This window comes from Sapajus apella, unplaced genomic scaffold (genome assembly GCF_009761245.1).
Source record: "Sapajus apella isolate SASKATOON/1434 unplaced genomic scaffold, GSC_monkey_1.0 scaffold74, whole genome shotgun sequence".
NCBI lineage: Eukaryota > Metazoa > Chordata > Mammalia > Primates > Cebidae > Sapajus > Sapajus apella.
In genome coordinates this window covers 3272120-3291698 of record NW_022437014.1, presented here as the reverse complement: position 1 = coordinate 3291698, position 19579 = coordinate 3272120, and the positions used below count along the sequence as shown (strand labels likewise).

The 19579-nt window shown below is 39.6% G+C and overlaps 1 protein-coding gene across 1 annotated transcript in view; it reads left to right on the top strand.

The window, feature by feature from the left end:
* Positions 1-7678: 7678 nt before the first annotated feature.
* The window catches only part of FERMT2 (fermitin family member 2), a 132762-nt gene continuing 120861 nt past the window's right edge, over positions 7679-19579 (top strand). Inside the window, exon 1 of the mRNA XM_032251086.1 lies at positions 7679-7812. The gene's annotated coding sequence lies outside the window, so the exon portion shown is untranslated. The remainder of the gene's footprint in view (positions 7813-19579) is intronic.

Sequence of the window (19579 nt, the reverse complement as noted above, 5' to 3'; positions counted from 1 at the left end):
AGAGATATTGTGGATATTAGCCCTTTTTCAGATGAGTAGCTTGCAAAATTTTTTTCCTATTCTGTTGCTTGCCATTCACTCTAATCATTGTTTCTTTTGCTGTGCAGAAGCTCTTAAGTTTAATTAGATCCCATTTGTCTATTTTGTTGCCATTGCTTTTGGTGTTTTTTGCCATTGCTTTTGGTGTTTTTTGTTTGTTGCCATTGCTTTTGGTATTTTTGGTGTGTTTTGATTTTTTTTGAAGTTTTTGTGTCTCTATCTCCTTCAGTTCTGCTGTGATCTTAGTTATTTCTTGTCTTCTGCTAGCTTTTGAATTTGTTTGATCTTGCTCCTCTAGCTCTTTCAATTTTAATAATAGGATGTCAATTTTAGATCTTTCCTTGCTTCTCATGTGAGCATTTATTGCTATAAATTTCCCTCTAGACCAACGGAACAGAACAGAGGCCTCAGAAGTAATCCCACACATCTACAACCTTCTGATCTTTGACAAACCTGTCAAAAACAAGCAATGGGGAAAGGATTCCCTGTTTAATAAATGGTGTTGGGAAAACTGGCTCACCATGTGCAGAAAGCTGAAACTGGACCCTTTCCTTACACCTTATACAAAAATTTACTCCAGTTGGATTAAATATTGAAACATAAGACCTAACACCAGAAAAACCCTAGAAGAAAACCTAGGCAGTACTATTCAGGACATAGGCATAGGCAAGGAATTCATTACTAAAACACCAAAAGCAATGGCAACAAAAGCCAAAATAGACAAATGGGATCTAATTAAACTTAAGAGCTTCTGCACAGCAACAGAAACAATGATTAGAGTGAATGGCAAGCAACAGAATGGGAAAAAAATTTTGCAAGCTACTCATCTGAAAAAGGGCGAATATCCACAATCTACGAAGAACTAAAACAAACTTACAAGAAAAAAAACAACCCCATCAAAAAGTGGGCAAAAGATATAAACAGACACTTTTCAAAAGCAGACATTTATGCAGCCTACAAACATGAAAAAATGCTCATCATCACTGGTAATTAGAGAAATGCAAATCAAAACCACATTGAGATACCATCTCACACCAGTTAGAATGACGATCATTGAAAAATCTGGAGACAACAGATCCTGGAGAGGATGTGGAGAGATAGGAATGCTTTTACATTGTTGGTGAGAGTGTAAATTAGTTCAACCATTGTGGAAAACAGCGTGGCGATTCCTCAAGGTTCTAGAAATAGTAATACCATTTGACCCAGCAATCCCTTTACTGGGTATATACCCAAAGGATTATAAATCATTCTATTATAAAGATACATGCACACATATGTTCACTGTGGCAATGTTTACAATAGCAAAGACTTATAAACAACCCAAATGCCCATCTATGATAGATGAGATAAAGAAAATGTGGCACATATATACCATGGAATACTATGCAGCCATAAAAAGTGATGAGTTCATGTCCTTTGCAGGGACATGGATGAGTCTGGAAACCATCATTCTCAGCCAACTGACACAAGAACTGAAAACCAAACACCACATATTCTCACTCATAGGTGGGTGTTGAACAATGAGAACACATGGACACAGGGAGAGGAACATCACACACTGGGGTCTGTTTGGGAGTGGGGTGCTAGGGGAGGGATAGCAGGGGGTGGGGAAGTTGGGGAGGGATAACATTGGGAGAAATATCTAATGTAGGTGATGGTGGGATGGAGGCAGCAAACCACCATGGCATGTGTGTACCTATGTAACAATCCTGCAAGATCTGCACATGTACCCAGAACTTAAATTATAATAATAAAAAAAAAATTAAAACATACCACCAGAGAAAATCATAATCACTAAAAGAAAGACAGGAAGGAAAGAAAGAAAGAAGACCACAAAACAACCAGAAAACAAATTTTTAAAACTACAGTAGTAAGTCCTTACTTATCAGTAATAACGTTGACTGTAAGTGAACTAAACCTCCAATCAAAAGACATAGAATAGCTGAATGGATTTTCTTAAAAACCCATTGATCTGTTGCCTATTAAAAAAACACACCTCACCTGTTAAACACATATAGACTTAAAGGGATAGAAAAAGATATTTCATGACAATGGAAACCAAAGCAGAATAGGAGTACCTCTACTTACATCAGACAAAATAGATTTCAAGACAAAAATGATAAGAAAAGACAAGGCCGGGCGCGGTGGCTCAAGCCTGTAATCCCAGCACTTTGGGAGGCCGAGGCGGGTGGATCACGAGGTCAAGAGATCAAGACTATCCTGGCCAACATGGTGAAACCCCGTCTCTACCAAAAATACAAAAAATCAGCTGGGCATGGTGGTGCATGCCTGTAATCCCAGCTACTCAGGAGGCTGAGGCAGGAGAATTGCCTGAACCCAGGAGGCGGAGGTCGCGGTGAGCCGAGATCGCGCCATTACACTCCAGCCTGGGTAACATGAGTGAAGCTCCGTCTCAAAAAAAAAAAAAAAGAAAAAAAAAAAAGAAAAGACAAAGAAGGTCACTATATAATGATAGAAAAAGGAAGACCCCAATGCAATAATAGCTGGAGATTTCAGTGCCCCACTTTCAGCATTGGACAGATCACACAGGCAGAAAAATCAACAAACATCAATTTAATCTGCACTATAGACCAAATGGACCTAACAAATATTTACAGAACATTTCATCCAATAACTACCGAATACATATTGCTTTCCTGAGCAAGCACATGGATCATTCTCAAGGACAGATCCTATGTTAGGCCACAAAACAAGTCTTAACAAAATTCAACAAAAAGTTGAAATAATATCAGGCATCTTCCCTGACCACAATGGAATAAAATTAGAAATCACAAGAGGAATTTTGGAAACTATACAAACACATAGAAATTAAACAATGTGCTCCTGAATGATCAGTGGGTCAATGAAGAAATTAAGAAGGAAATTGAAAAATTTTCTGAAACAAATGATAATGGAAACACAACATACCAAAGTTTATGGAAAACAGTGAAAGCAGTACTAAGGGTAAGTTTATAGCAATAAATGCCTACATCAAAAAGGTAGAAAAACTTCAAATAAACAAATGGAAAAGAAAGCGCAAACCAAACCCAAAGTTGAAGAAATAATAAAGAACAGAGCAGAAATAAAAGAATTTGAAACTACAGAGCTATAGCAACCAAACAGCATAGTATTGGCATAAAAACAGACACATAGACCAATGCAACAGAATAGAGAACCCAGAAACAAATCCACATACCTACAGTGAATTCATCTTCAGCAAAGCTACCAAGCATAAACATTAGGGAAAGGATAGTCCCTTTAATAAATGGCACTGGGAAAACTGGATATCTATATGCAGAAGAATGAAACTACACTCCCATCTCTCGCCATATACAAAAATCAAATCAAAATAGATTAAAGACTTAACTCTAAGACTTCAAACTATGAAACTACTACAAGAAAACATTAAGGAAAACCTCCAGGACATTGGTCTGGGTAAAGATTTCTTGAGTGTGGCTAAGCGCAGTCACTCATGACTGTAATCCCCGCACTTTGGGAGACTGAGGCAGGCAGATCAGCTGAGGTCAGGAGTTCGAGACCAGCCTGGCCAACATGGTAAAACCCCGTCTCTACTAAAAATACAAAAATTAGCCTGATGTGGTGGCGTATGCCTATAATCCTAGCTATTTGGGAGGCTGATGCAGGAGAATCGCTTGAATCTGGGAGGCAGAAGTTGCAGTCAGCCAAGATGGGGCACCTGCACTCTAGCCTGGGTGACAGAGCGAGACTACATCTCCAAAAGAAAAAAAAAAAAAAGATTTCTTGGGTAATACCTCACAAGTACAGGCAACCAAAGCAAAAGTGGATAAATAGGATCACATCGAATTTAAAAGCTTCTGTACAGCAAAGGAAACAAAGTGAAGAGACAAACCACAGAATGCGAGAAAATACTTGCAAACTATCCACCTGACAAGGATTAATAACCATAATGTATAAGGAACTCAAACAACTCTAAGGAAAAACCTCAGGTGATCCACCCGCCTTGGCCTCCTAAAGTGCTGGAATTACAGGCATGAGCCACTGTGCCTGGCCAATCCAATTTTTAAATGGGCAAAACTGAATCCTACTGTATCCATTAGAAAAAGTAAAAATAAATGTGTGAGAGATCTGAACAGACATGTATCAAAAGAAGACATACAAATGGCAAACAGGTATATGAAAAGGTGCTCAGATCATCAGAAAAATGTAAATCAAAACTATGATATCACCTAATCCCAGTTTAAATGGCTTTTATCCAAAAGACAGGCAATAATGAATGTTGGCAACGATGTGGAGGAAAGGTAACCCTTGTGTACTGTTGGTGGGAATGTAAATTAGCACAACCACTATAGAGAACAGTTTAGAGGTTCCTCAAATAGCTAAAAATGGAGCTACCACATACTCCAGTAATCCCACGACTATGTATATACCTGAAAGAAGGGAAATTAGTATATCAAAGAGATATCTGCACTCCCATGTTTATTCCAGCACTATTGACAAATATAGCCAAGATTTGGAAGCAACCAAACTGTCTGTCAGCAGACTAATGGATAAAGAAAATGTAGTACATATACACAATGGAGTACTATTCCACCATAAAAAGAATAAGGTCAGTCATTTACAACAATACTGATGGAATGGAAGGACATTATTTTGAGTGAAATAATCCAGGCACAGGAAGACAAACATCACATGTTCTCACTTATTTGTGGGATCTAAAAAATTAAAACAATGAACTTATGGAGATAGAGAGTAGAAGATTGGTTACCACAGTCTGGGAAGGGTTGTTGGAGGGGAGTGGGGAGGTTAATAAATACAAAAAATATAGTTGTATGTATATTGTATGTTTAGAATGAATAAAATACAGTAATTGATAGCACCATAGGGTGACTACAATCAACAATAATTTATAATACATTTTAAAATAAAGAGTAGCCGGGCGCGGTGGCTCAAGCCTGTAATCCCAGCACTTTGGGAGGCCGAGGCGGGTGGATCACGAGGTCAAGAGATCGAGACCATCCTGGTCAACATGGTGAAACCCCGTCTCTACTAAAAATACAAAACATTAGCTGGGCATGGTGGTGCGTGCCTGTAATCCCAGCTACTCAGGAGGCTGAGGCAGGAGAATTGCCTGAACCCAGGAGACGGAGGTTGCGGTGAGCCGAGATCGTGCCATTGCACTCCAGCCTGGGTAACATGAGTGAAACTCCGTCTCAAAAAAAAAATAAAATAAAATAAAATAAAATAAAATAAAATAAAGAGTAGAATTGGATTTTTTTGTAACATAAAGAGAGGATAAATGCTGCAAGTAATGGATACCCCATTTAACCTGATGTGGGATGTGGTTATTATGCATCATATGCCTGTATTAAAATATCTCATGTACCCCGTGAATATATACACCCACTTTGTACCATGTTCTTTCTTTCTCTCTCTTCCTTCCTTCCTTCTTTCTTTTTCTTTTTCTTTCTTTTCTTTTCTTTTCTTTTCTTTTCTTTTTTCTTTTCTTTTCTTTTCTTTTCTTTTCTTTTCTTTTCTTTTCTTTTCTTTCTTTCTTTCTTTCTTTCTTTCTTTCTTTCTCCCTCTCTCTCTCTCTCTCTCTCTCTCTCTCTTTCTTTCTTTCTTTCTTTTTTTGAGACAGAGTCTTACTCTGTCACCCAGACTAGTGTGCAGTGGTGTGATCTCAGCTCACTGCAACCTCCACCTCCCCAGCTCAAGCAATTCTTGTGCCTCTGCCTCACAAGTAGCTAGGATTATAGGCGCCTGCCACCAGACCCAGCTAATTTCTGCATTTTTAGTAGAGATGGGGTTTCATCATGTTGGCCACGCTAGTGTTGAACTCCTGGCCTCAAGTAATCCACCCGCCTCTGCCTCCCAAAGCGCTGAGATTACAGGCATGAGTCACCACGCCCATCCTTGTCCCTACACCTTCTATCTCACTTACCTGCCTATTTTTTCCCCTCCTATACAGTTAACATTATCTAATATATCGTATATGTTTTCCAATCTCCCTCTAGAATGTAAGCTTCATGGGAGCAAGAATTTTAATCTGTTTTCTTCAGTGTTATGCCTTTGTTCAGTGTTATGTCTCCAGCATCTAAAATAGTACCTGCAAAAAAGTCAGTTTTCAATGAATATGTTTTGCATAATTGAAGGTAGAGTCAGTAAAACACAATTCTTTTGAAATCCCTTGGAAACACATTTCTAGGCAGTTGACAATAATTTTTCTTAGAATTTAATTCTCCTACCAATATTTCTGCCTAGAATATGTTTTTCTCATTTAAAATTGCTATACAAGACAAAATGAACATTCTTGATAGGTTTAAAAAATTGTTTGATTTATTGCTCCCTTTCCTTCAACCAGTCTTAAGCATCTGCCCAGAAGGAAATTGGATAAGTCAGACAAGGATCATTTATTACAAAGCCATGCCTTATGCTTTGTTCACTTCTCAGCATTTCTAAATTGCTATCTGCTGATTTACTGCACTACTTTTCAAGGTATTGCTGCAAGCTTAATAATTTTCAAGGTCATCCCTTTCATCCTTCATTCAGTAAGACATTAAGCTGGCCTTTTTCCAGGTTTTCAAGGATATATTAGTCCTCAGAAGCTGCTGCAAGTAAGGCAACACTGCAGTGACCTTAACTAATTCATGATATATTCCAGAAGGTAAAACATCAGGCATTGTAGATTTAAATACTTTGGTAAAGGTCCAAATAGTCATCAGTGAGCCAAAACTGAGGGTCAAATGTGGTGGTTCACACCTGTAATCCCAGCATTTTGGCAGGCCGAGGCAGGAGAACCACTTGAGGTGAAAAGTTTGAGACCACTCTGGGCAATATAGCAAGACCCTGTCTCTTAAAAAAAAAAATTAGCCAATGGCAGACTTCTGCAGTTCCAACTACTAGAGAGGCTGAAGCCAGAGGATCAGTGGAGCCCAGGAATTCTAGTCTGTGGTGAGCTATGATCGTGCCACTGCACTCCAGCCCAGGTGACAGAGTGAGATCCTGTCTCTAAAAAGAGAAAAAGTAAAAAAAAAAGTAAAATTTGCTGAATGTCTCCTGAGTGCAAAGCCTGCACTAGTTGTCCCCTCTCTGTGGTTTGCTGCCTTATTAATATGCGTGACATCAACTGTGGAGTCAGTCTAATCAAGCTCTGTCATTTGCACAGCAGGCAGAATGGCAACGATCCAACTGGCTGTAGCAAGCTCTTCATTCGCGTTCACTTTTCAGTGGTTCGTTTCGTCACAGAACCACTGAAATTGGCAGGGGGCACAATTTCAGTGGTTCTGTTTTAGTTGATAGCATATTTCCCTATTTATATAATTGTTGAAGAGTATCCTTTATTTATTCATTTATTTACAGAATACATACTTACTGAGTCCAAAATGCCATACAAGGCATTGTGGTTATAGCAGTGAACAAAACAAAAGTTCCAAAACTCAGGGAGTTTACAACTGCCCGTGCCACCCGGTTTTTTCAGTTCTTGTTCTAATAACTACAAATAAATAAGAAAGAGAGTATTGATGGCGGATACTTTTTCCACCCCTAAAAAGCCTTAAACCAAGAATAAGCAAAAGGGAGAAAGCAGGGCTCAGTATGGCTGGATGACACTTGTGAGAATATTCTCACAAGTGTCATCCAGCCATACTGAGCAAGGTGAGTAGGTGTCACTCTACCTGCGTGTCACTCCAGGCCCCTGTCACACCATAACAACACCTCATGTTACATGCCTTCCCTCAAATGAAGACACCCTGTTGTTCTGAATCATAAACTGTTGGTAATGGGAAATCCACAGTGAGTAAGTACTCAGAGTTGTAATTATTATAGCATTTGGGACATGTATTAATCCGTTCTAGCATTGCTATAAAGAAATACCTGAGAATAAGTAATGTATAAAGAAAAGAGATTTAGTAGCCAGGCGTGGTGGTGCATGCCTATAGTCCCAGCTATTTGAGAGGCTGAGGCAGGAGAATCACTTGAACCCTAGAGGAGGAGGTTGCAATGAGCCAAGATTGCACCACTGCCTTGGGTGACAGAGCAAGATCCTGTCTCAAAAAAAAAAAGAAAAGAGGTTTAATTGTCTCACAGTTCCACGGGCTATGAAGGAGGCATGATGCTTGATCTCATTGGCATCTGGAGAGGCCTTAGGAAACACACAATGATGGCAGCAGATGAAGGGGAAGCAGGCACATCTTACATGGCAGGGGTAGGAGCAAGGCCAGGGGGAGGTGCTACACACTTAACCAGATCTTTCGAGGACTCACTCATTCGCTATCATGAGAACAGCACCAAGGAGAAGGTGCTAAACCATTCATAAGAAATCCACCCCCATGATCCAATAACCTCCCACCAGGCCCCACCTCCAACACTGGGGATTACAATTCAACATGAGATTTGGTTGGGGACACAGATCCAAATTACATCAAGGCTGCATCAGCTCACAAAATTCAGACCCGTAAATGCAAAAAAAAGTATTTGCAAATCATTTTCTTTTACCATTTCTAGCCTGCCAACTTGTGCAGCCCACCAGGTTTCCTGAGCTTTGGAGCTTGCATTGCTTTCCACTTATTATTTGCCCGTGAGAAGCCCTGCTTGCAAGCCTCAGAAGTTCATTTTCTTTCCCAAAGTGGAGGAAGTAATGCTAAATACTTCCAGGATATTTGGATAGAGTTGTCATTAGTGAGCACTGAGCACGCAGAATGTGAGGCAAGTTATTTTGTAGCCCAGGTTGTGCTGTGGCCTCAATGTTTGTGTCATCCCCAAATCCACATGTTGAAACTTAATCCTCAATGTGATAGTACTAAGAGGTGGGGCTTTTGGGAGGTGATAAGGTCATGAGGACTCTGCCTCCTCAAATGGGATTAGTGCCCTTATAAAAGAGGCCCAAGGGAGACTGTTTGCCCCTTCTGTCATGTTGAGGACACAACAAGAACGCACCCTCTATGACAAATGGGTCCTCAAACAGACACCAAATCTGGCACCTTGATCCTGGACTTCCCAGCCTCCAGAACTGTGAGCAATACATTTCTGTAGTTTGTAAATTCCCCAGTCTAAGGGATCTTGTTATAGCAGTCTGAACAGACTAAAACAGGTAGGAAGCAAAAACTAAAGCAACTTCTGAGAACCTGGATAAAAAGGGATAAGGATTAGGATGGCTAATGCAGAGCCATTTGTTAGATATCCACTGAGTACAACAGACGTTCTCTGGAAACATCCTTGGCTTTGCCTTTCGCACTCTCCTTTTCTTCTCACATCTCTGGCTGCTTCTATTTAATCTGTTTTCTGGGTTACCCTTCCCTATCTGGCCTCTATTTGTTAGAGAATTCCATGACTCTGTCTTAGGTCACCTTCTCATCTCCATCTAGCTTCGCTTCCTCGCGAAATCATCTCACTACATCCTGGTGTTTAATTTATACTGTATAATATATGTAGTGTAAAAATAGAATGTAATTAGTATGTGTGTGTGTGTGTGTATATATATATATAACAGTATACACTATAGTAACATGAGAGCTATATTACCATATATATGTCATATATATACCTCCACTTGGACATTTCAAATGCACCACAGACTCAACATATCCAAACTGAACGCACGTTCTTTCTCTCTCAACGCCTGGTCTTTCTTTGCTCCTGGTATCAATGAGTGGTGCCTCCCATTCACTCAGTTATACAAGCTGAAAACCCAGGACTTACTGTGACATTTTCATCTCTCTTATTGCCCACATCCAATCCATCACAAAGTTTGGATCAGTTTGCTTTCTAAATATCTCTCAAATCTGTCCTCTTCACCTCTACTGCTGTCACTTTAAGCCACACAGTGATCATAAATCCTCTAGCTTTGTCTCTTGTCTACCCACATTCATTTTGGTCTCCTTCAGCACTGCCAAAGTGATCATTCACAATGTAAAGTTCTCCAATGGCTTTTCCACTGCCCTTAGGATAAATGTGGCCCCTGCCTGCCTACATCAGCCCACACTGGACATATATCCTCCTCCCTCTCTCCATCTAGCTCCCCACCCTGCCTTCAAGTTCTCAGATCTGCATGTCTCCCTACCACAGGGCCTTCCTCCTTCAACCTGGAAATTCTTACTGTATTTTCTTCTCAGCATTTACTCTGCTTCGTGCTTCAGGTCTCAACTGTCTTTTCCTCAACACTGACCATAAAAAGTTTTGTTAAATGATGTTCAGGCTTGAGATAGGGGACCCATAAGTAAGACTTCCCTTGCTCTGACTGGGTTTAGAATCAGTTGAGAGGTAAGATATGGCAGAAGGAATTAGATGGAGATCAAAGTATCAGGTTTACAATCAACATATCCCCAATAAAAACCCCAAATCAGGCAGCCTCATTTGCCCAGTCTCCACTGTGCTAGAAATTCTACACACACGCCCACTGGACGGGCTCCCGTGAAAGTCACCCCCAAGAGGAAGAATAGAATATGTGTCCAAGGGAGGAGAAGACAGTGGGGCCAGGCTATGCCCCTACCACCACCAGCCTCAAGATCCTTTCCCTTATTCACTAGCCGAGTGGCCCACTCCATCTCCATAGGGAAGAATAAGAGGCACCAAAAGAGGCCGAATTTTTTGGGAAAATCCTTTCTCACAGAAACCAGAGGAGGGAATAAGAATCTACTCCTAGCAAATAAATAGTTAAATAGATGGCTACGCAATGCTAAGTTTATTAATCCATTTTCATGCTGCTGATAAAGACATACCCAAGACTGGGGAGAAAAATAAGTTTAATAGATTCATAGTTCCATGTGGCTAGGGAGACCTCACAATCATGGCAGAAGGTGAAAGGCACTTCTTACATGGTGGCAGCAAGAGAGAATGAGAGAGAAGCAGAAGCAGAAACCCCTGATAAAGCCATCAGATCTTGTGAGACTTATTTACTACCACAGAACAGTATGGGAGAAACAGTTCCTGTGATTCAATTATCTCCCACCAAGTCCCTCCCATAACTCATTGAATTGTGGGACTACAATTCAAGATGAGATTTCAATTGAGCCAAACCATATCACTAAGTGTTAAAGATACAAAAATAATAGCCAACATTTATTGAACACATACTACATGCCTACCTCTCACTCTCCTTTTTTTTTTTTTTTTTTGAGACAGGGTCTCACCCTATTGCCCAAGTTGGAGAGCAGTGGCATGATCACAGCTGTCACTTCAGCCTCCATCTCCTGGGCTCCAGCCATCCTCCCACCTCAGCCTCCTGAGGGGCTGGGACTACAGGCATGCACCACCATGCCCAGGTAATTTTCAAATTTTTTGTAGAGATAAGGGTCTCCCTATGTTGCCCAGGATGGTCTCAGACTCCTAAGCTCAAGTAATCTTCCCACCTCAGCTTCCCAAAGTGTTGGAATTACAAGTGTGAGCCACCATACCCAATTTCTAGTTGTCTTTTAAATGCTCTCTCTGTATTAATTCACTTAATATATTAGTAATTAATATAAATGTATGTGTTAATACATTAATAATTATACATTTATACTAATACAATTTGATTTTATTAACACAATTTATCATACTGTAATTTAATATATTTAATTATAGAATATGCAACATAACATATAACTATTATATAAAAATAATATATACTATAATATATATAATAGAACATAATTTAATATTTATTAATTTTTACTGTATTAATATATTTACTCCCTATAACAGCTCTCCTCCACTCTCAGCTTTTTGCCCTGAGAGGAGGTCTGGCTGATGTGATGGTGAGTTCTGAAAAAGGAATGTGCCTACCTGTCTCAGCACTTTCTCTCCATGTGCCTCTGCCTGCCCACACAGAGGATGTACTTTGATTTGCTTTGTGCAACAAGCTAAGAGTAGGCCTATGGTTTTGAAGACTTTATTTACTTTCTTAGTCAAGAAAATCTCAACAGATTAATCAAAATTTCAGATTATGCTCACATTAAATAAAAATGTTACTGAGCGTTAGCTGAACATGATCCTGCAAGGTGGGCAATTAATAAAAAATCAGCTCTGTCCTTTGCATTATTTAGATTTCTGGTAGACAGCATTATACCTGGCTTTGATCATCATACTTTGGAATGATATAGTGTGTGAAGCAAGAGAGACTCTCATTCACTGCTCATAGGAATGCAAAATGGTCACTTTGGAAGAAGTTTGATGGTGTCTCACCAAACCAAACATGTTCTTACCATGCAATCCAACAATCAAGCTCCTTGTTACTTACCCAAAGGAGTTGAAAACCACGTCTACATAAAAACCTGAACACGGTTGTTTATAGTACCTTTACTCATAATTGCCAAAGCTTGGAAGCATCCAAGATGGCCTTCAGTAGGTGACTAGATAAATACATTTTGGTATATCCAGACAATGGCATGTTATTTAGCATGGAAAAAGAAATGAGCTATCATGCTGTGAAAATACACAGAAGTCAGGCATGGTGACTGATGCCTGTAATCCCAGCACTTTGGGAGGCTGAGGCAAGGGGATTGCTTGAACCTAGGAGTTCGAGACCACCCTGGGCAACACAGTGAGACCTCATCTCTACAAATAATTTTAAAAATTAGCCAGCTGTAGTGGTGCACACCTGTAGTCCCAGCTACTCAGGAGGCTAAAGTGGTAGGATTGCTTGAGTCCAGGAGTTCAAGGCTGCAGTGAACCAAGACTGCACCACTGTACACCAGCCTGGGTAACAGAGTGAGACCCCATCTCAAAAAAGAAAAGAAAAAAAAAGACATAGAAGAAATTTAAATGCCTATTACTAACTGCAAGAAGCTAATCTGAAAAGGCTACATATTATGATTTCAACTGTATGACATTCTGGAAAAGGCAAAACTATGGAGAAAATAAAAAGATCAGGCAGGCACAGTGGCTCACGCCTGTAATCCCAGCACTTTGGGAGGCCGAGGCAGGCAGATCACCTGAGGTCAGGAGTTCAAGACCAGCCTGACCAACATGGAGAAGCCTGTCTCTACTAAAAATACAAAATTAGCTGGGCATGGTAGCACATGCCTGTGATCCCAGCTACTTGGGAGGCTGAGGCAGGAGAATCGCTTCAACCCAGGAGGCGGAGATTGCAGTGAGTCAAGATCGTACCATTGCACTCCAGCCTGGGCAACAAGAGCGAAACTCCGTCTCAAACAAAAAACACAATTAGTGGTTGCCAAGGGTTAGTGGAGAGAAGCTGGGAGGGAGGAATGAACAGGCAGAACACAGAGGATTTTTAGGGCAGTGAAAATACCCTCGATGATCATACAATGGTGGATAGAAGTCATTATATATCTGTCAAAACCCATAGAATATATAACACCAAGAGTGAACCCTAATGTAAACTATGAACATTGGGTGATAATGGTCTATCAGTGTAGGTTCATCAATTGTAACAAAAGTAGCACTCTGGTGGGGGATGTTGCTAATTGGGGAATCTATATGCATATGTGGAGGCAGAGGGCATATGGGGTATCTTCCTGTAAATTTTGCTGTGAACCTAAAAGTACTCCAAAAAATTATATAATGAATGTGCTTAAGGTTCTAAAAAAAATGACAAAGATGATCAAATCAATAGTTAAATTCTTGCTTTAAATTAAGGAGTTAAGGTACTTAAAACTTTTGTTGCAATACTTTATTATCTATTGATTTGATCCTCATTCTATAAGCTTATCGACGAAAAGGCTAAGAAATTATTTGATTACTACTTTCAAATAAATTAAGTGTTTTAATAAGTAGGATGGGCTGTTCATTTACAAGAAAAAATAAGTTTAAACAGATGGGGCTGGCCTTGGTGGCTTATGGCTGTAATCCCAGCACTTTGGGAGGCCAAGATGGGAGGATCACTTGAGACCAGCCTGGGCAATGTAGCGAATCCCTGTTTCTACTAAAAAAAATTAAAAATTAGCCAGGCATGGTGGTGCACACCTGTAGATCTAGCTTCTTGGGAGACTGAGGCAGGAGTATTGCTTGAGCCCAGGAGCTTGAGGCAGCAGTGGGCTGTGATTGCATCACTGTACTCAGCCTGGGTAGCAGAGCAAGGCCCTACCTCTTAAAGATTTTTTCTTTCATAGCCTTTTGGTTTTTGGAATTTTAATTTTAAAAACTACACAAAATACAACAAAACCTAGATTTCTACCACCCAGAATTAACAATCACTATCATTTTGTTTTATTGTGTTTCCTCCATTCCTTAAAAAAAAAGCAGTAATACAATGCATGATAGGAATTAGAATATTATTGAAGGGCTTACAATGCATGATAGAAATTAGAATATTATTGAAGGGCTTACAAGGAAAAATAAGTCCTCTGTTTCCTCTATTCCCAAGCCCCTTCTCTTCCAGAGGCAACCTCTGTCACCTGTTTCTTTTACATCCTTACAAAGATATTCTATTAAAATGTAAGCATATATGTAAATGTATTTCTCCATTTTGTTTTTTTGAAAATGGAAGCTCACGATATGCAACATTCTGTATGTTGCTTTTTTCATTTAATATATCTTGGGGTCTGTTGAAACAGGAGAGTTTTGTGTCTAACATGAGAAAATCTTTTAAATCGTCGTGATGCTAAGATTCTGGAATAACTCGCTAAAACCGATAATAGTTTCAGCTCTTTCAAGCTCCTCCTGGCACCAAATGCGCAGGTGGGATTCCTGAGAAGCAGACTGTAAAATGGAGATTGTTGTGCAGGAATTTTATGAAGAAGTACTCTTGGGATCAACCCCTGTGAAAGAGACTGGAAGAAAGCCAGGCAGAATTGGGCAAAAAGAAAGTTTGCAACGCAGACTCAAGAAAGGCCTCAGCTGGCGCGTTTGGGGAGCTGAAGCTGGGCTGGCCCTTCAGGTCTCCGGAGTAAGAAAGCAGTCCAGGCCCTAGAGCTGCACATCAATCAGTCATCGGATGTAGATGGCCCTGATAGGGAGGTGGGGTGTGACCTTAGGCTTAGGGTCTCTTCAGCCAAGACAATTTCCAGAGAAGCTAGGGGCCGTCTGCTGGTACTCCAAAAAATATGGGGCAATGAGCTCTTCATTCCTGAATGGGGATCTGGGTAGAGTTTTGTAGTATCCACTACAAAGTACTTGTTTTTAGTACGCACTATAGTATTTAGAAGTGATTTCATGATATATACTCTAATTTTCAAATGATTCAGGAAAACATATTTATGGAGAGTGAAAAAAGAGATCAAACACATTTATAAAATGTTAACGATTAGTGGGCCTAAGCCAAGGGTATATGGGTGTTTGCAGTACTGTTTTTGCAGAATTTCCGTGGCACTGGTAGCATAGCAAGAATTTATATCTCATACCTGAATGTTAGATCTAGATACCGTGACTCGTTAAAGGAAATAATATAACTGTCTAAGGTTCGATTTTGTAACTATCTAATGCTGGAGTTTCTGGGCAACATGATTAGAGGTACGAAAAAATTGACAAGCCTCCATTCAGGTCTTCTCCCAAGCTATAAGGACTTCATTCTGGTAGGAAGAATTTTCCACCAAGTCGATGTGTCTTCAGTAATGAAAGAGGGGAAATTTGAGGAGCCATGTTTTCTTTCTTTCTTTCTTTCTTTTATGATAAAAGATAATAATAATCCATTCTTTCCCCTGAGCACCTACTAAGTGTCCTACACTTTAAGTGTCTTTACAGAATTTCTCATTCAATCACAACAATCTTGAAAAGCAGGTATAGTGATCTCCAATTTTCAAATAAGAAAACAGAAGTTCAGGGAGGCCAAATAGCTAGAACAGAATTATTCTGAATTGATTCCCCAGGAAACCCTTCTGTCAATCTTCCAGGCTCCTTTCAAGTTGTTAAGGGTCCTACAAGAGCATAACTGAATCCAACCCAGGACTCCTTTTAACATTTCACAACTATGGCTGATGAGTAACTTCAAGGAAAACTAAAGCATGGAAGAAAGGCAGTCAGGTCCACGGTCATTTCCGTTTCCCATTGGAAGATGGTAGCAGATGTAGTGAAAAAGGAGGTTGGCTCTGGAATTGAATTCTCTTTGGTGTGAGTCTCAACTCCAATCATTTTTAACTAGGTCACCTGGGGCAAGTTATTCAGTCACTCTGTGCCTTAGTTTCTTCGTATGTCAAATGGGATTTTAAAACCAATCTCCCAGATGGCTATGAAGACCATGTGTACAGTGTTGAACAAATGGTAGATATTCAGCATTATACATTTCATTGCCACTCTCTTTATTCTTGCATGTCACAAATTTTTTTTTCTTTTTTGCCTCAATCAGAACTGTTTGTTGGAATACAGATAAATGTATTTGCCAAGTCTGGTTCCAACAAAAGCTAGAGGACTGTGAGGAACATGAAAGGAATTTTTGTCTTGTGTGGGAGGTTGGAATACATGACTTCCGAAGTCCAATGCAACTCCAATTTCTGTGAATTGTGATCAAGCACTTTCTGAAAACTAAAACCAAGAAACCCTGCATAGACTTGACACCTGAGGGCCGGGCACGGTGGCTCAAGCCTGTAATCCCAGCACTTTGGGAGGCCGAGGCGGGTGGATCACAAGGTCAAGAGATCGAGACCATCCTGGTCAACATGGTGAAACCCCATCTCTACTAAAAATACAAAAAATTAGCTGGGCATGGTGGCGCGTGCCTGTAGTCCCAGCTACTCAGGAGGCTGAGGCAGGAGAATTGCTTGAACCCAGGAGGCGGAGGTTGCGGTGAGCCGAGATCGCGCCATTGCACTCCAGCCTGGGTAACAAGAGCGAAACTCCGTCTCCCAAAAAAAAAAAAAAAAAAAAAAAACTTGACACCTGGAGAATGTCATCCTTTTTCAGTAGAGGAGCGATGTTTTCTATATATTTTTTTTTAAGTCTAAAATGTGCAAATAAAACAGTACTGTATGGTCTTTCAATATCATAACAGATCATTATCTAACAAGCCTGCCTAAGACTAGATTTTCTAGAAAATATAATCTTGTTTGATTTATCATTTACTGATGATTAGAGCCTGGACTCTGTAAAGTTTAATATTACCTTGTGAAAAACTGATAATGATTTTTGTCTAGTTAATAAGATAACCTCAAAGGTTATGGTTTTATTACCCTGTAGGACATTTACCAGTCTTACATCTAATTTGCCATCTTTTCGAGGAGTCTTTTTTTTTTCCACCAATACTATATATCAGCTTTCTAGATTCTCTTTGGATCAACTGTACCATTCTGCTGCTTTACTTATTAATGAGTTAAATAAATTTTTAACATGTGTTCACTATATATTTATATGAAAGTCACGATTTGAAAATTATACTCTGACTTCCCCCCAGGCTACTATCTCTTAGGAGTCTTTGTAAAAATGTGTTTCTTTTGCTTATCACCACAAATTCTAACTCCTAACTCCTGTTAGAATTTATAGATCAAAATGCTTTTTATGCCAGGTTTTCAATTCTGTCATCCATGGGACGACTTCAATGGAGTTTTCTGTGTCATGCCACTGACAGCATTCTCCTTGAGATGTACGTATACATATATAGAGATATTGTGTTTCTCCCCACCATGTACTTTAAGGAATTTATAATTTCACTGGGTCTGCATAACTATTAAATGAAAAGAAAATATCTAAAAATGCCACAAATCAAATAGCAACATTAGGGTGAGTTATATAATAGATAAAGGGTTGCCGTGCAGCTGTGCACTCCCGTCTGGCCCATCAATCATCCACTCTGACCAGGCTGGGCTTCATTCCAGTTGCCCAGTGCCCCTGTCATGCCAGTTGTTTAATATTTCTCATATTATCCTTGAATCAATACAGCTGTAATAAGGTTATTGTTATTTTTGTCATTTAAAATTACCGCATGTTAGAGTTCAGAAGTGTTATTTCTTTTGAAAAACCAAGAATGAACTTAGACAAAGTACCTAAAATAGTCAAATTCATAGCAACAGAAAATAAAATAGCGGTTCTACTTTCCACTGGAACTGGGGTTGGGAGAATGAGGATAACTGTTTAAAAGAATAGAGTTTCAGTTTGGGAAGATGAAAGACTCTGGAGATGGAGACGGGTGATGGTGGCTCAACAATGTGAATGTACTTAATGCCACTGAAATGTACATTAAAAATGGTTAAAATGATTATTAGCTGGGCATGGTGGCTCACGCCTGTGATCCCAGAACTTTGGGAGGCCGAGGTGTGTGGTTTGCTTACACTCATAAGTTCGAGACTAGCCTGGGCAACACGGCAAAACCCTGCCTCTACAGAAAGTACAAAAATCAACCAGGCATGATGGCATGGGCCTGTAGTTTCAGCAACTCAGGAGGCTGAGGCAGTAGAATCACTTGAGCTCAGGGAGGTTGAGGCTACAGTGAGCTGTAATTGTGCCACTGCCCTCCATCTTGGGCAACAGAGCAAGACTCTGTCTCAAAAAATAACAACAAAAAAAAGAAAGTTAAAATAATTTTTAAAAGACTGGCCATATATTAATAATTGTTCACGTTGAATAGTATTTTTTCAGCTTTTGTAAATATTTAAAATTTTCAATTATAAAAAGTTAAAACAACAAGAAAATTAAAAACACCATAAAAAATAGCCAGTTTTAGCCAGGCGCAGTGGCTCACGCCTGTAATCCCAACACTTTGGGAGGCCAAGGTGGGTGGATCATGAGGTCAAGAGATCAAGGCCATACTGGCCAACATGGTGAAACCCCGTCTCTACTAAAAATACAAAAATAGCTGGACCTGGTGGCACACGCCTGTAGTCCCAGCTACTCAGAGGCTGAGGCAGAAGAATCCCTTGAACTCAAGAGGCAGAGGTTGCAGTGACTGAGATCACGCCATTGCACTCTAGCCTGGCAACAGAGCAAGACTCTGTCTCAGAAAAAAAAAAAAAATAGCCAGTTTTTTCTTTTCAAAAGGAGATCACAAGTAGAAAATTTCATTCATATAGATAATAAATGATAGAATAAAATGATCTGTATTCAGAAAAGCAATAAAAATAAATGGCTAGGAACAAGCATGGTGGTTCCCACCTGCAATCTCAGATACTCAGGAACCCCAGGTTAGGAGATTGCTTGAGCTTGAGCCTGAAGATTCAAGACCAGCCTGGACAAAATCATGAGACCCCCCCATCTCTGAAGAACAACAACAAATGGTTAGGACTATTACTTTCTTTGAAGAGACTAAAGAAATAGATTGCATACTGGGGAATTGTTTGGTATATTAATACCATATTTGAAAATTTTAACTTTTCACAGAGAGGAAATATTTAATCTCTAAGAGAACAAAATAAAATTTTTAAATTTAGATTGATTACTGGAAACACTCCCTGTCTGGAAGATAAATATTAAATTATGAAAGGGCCTCCTCAGGGAAATTGCGAAAGTCATCATCCAAAATATTAAAAATTAAATCAGATAAAACATTAGCTGAACCTAATGCAGGAAATGATCCTGTTCTGTTTAGGGGTAGACAGACTGGAAGACTTATTGAGACTTTTTTATTATTTATTTTAAAGATTCTGCCAAGGAGCAAAACCCTTATGGCATAAGCTCTGAAATTACGATTCTGGGTTCCTAAAGAAACAAGTGTGTTATTAGAGATTGGTGGTAAAAGTTTATACTTATTTTAAGTATA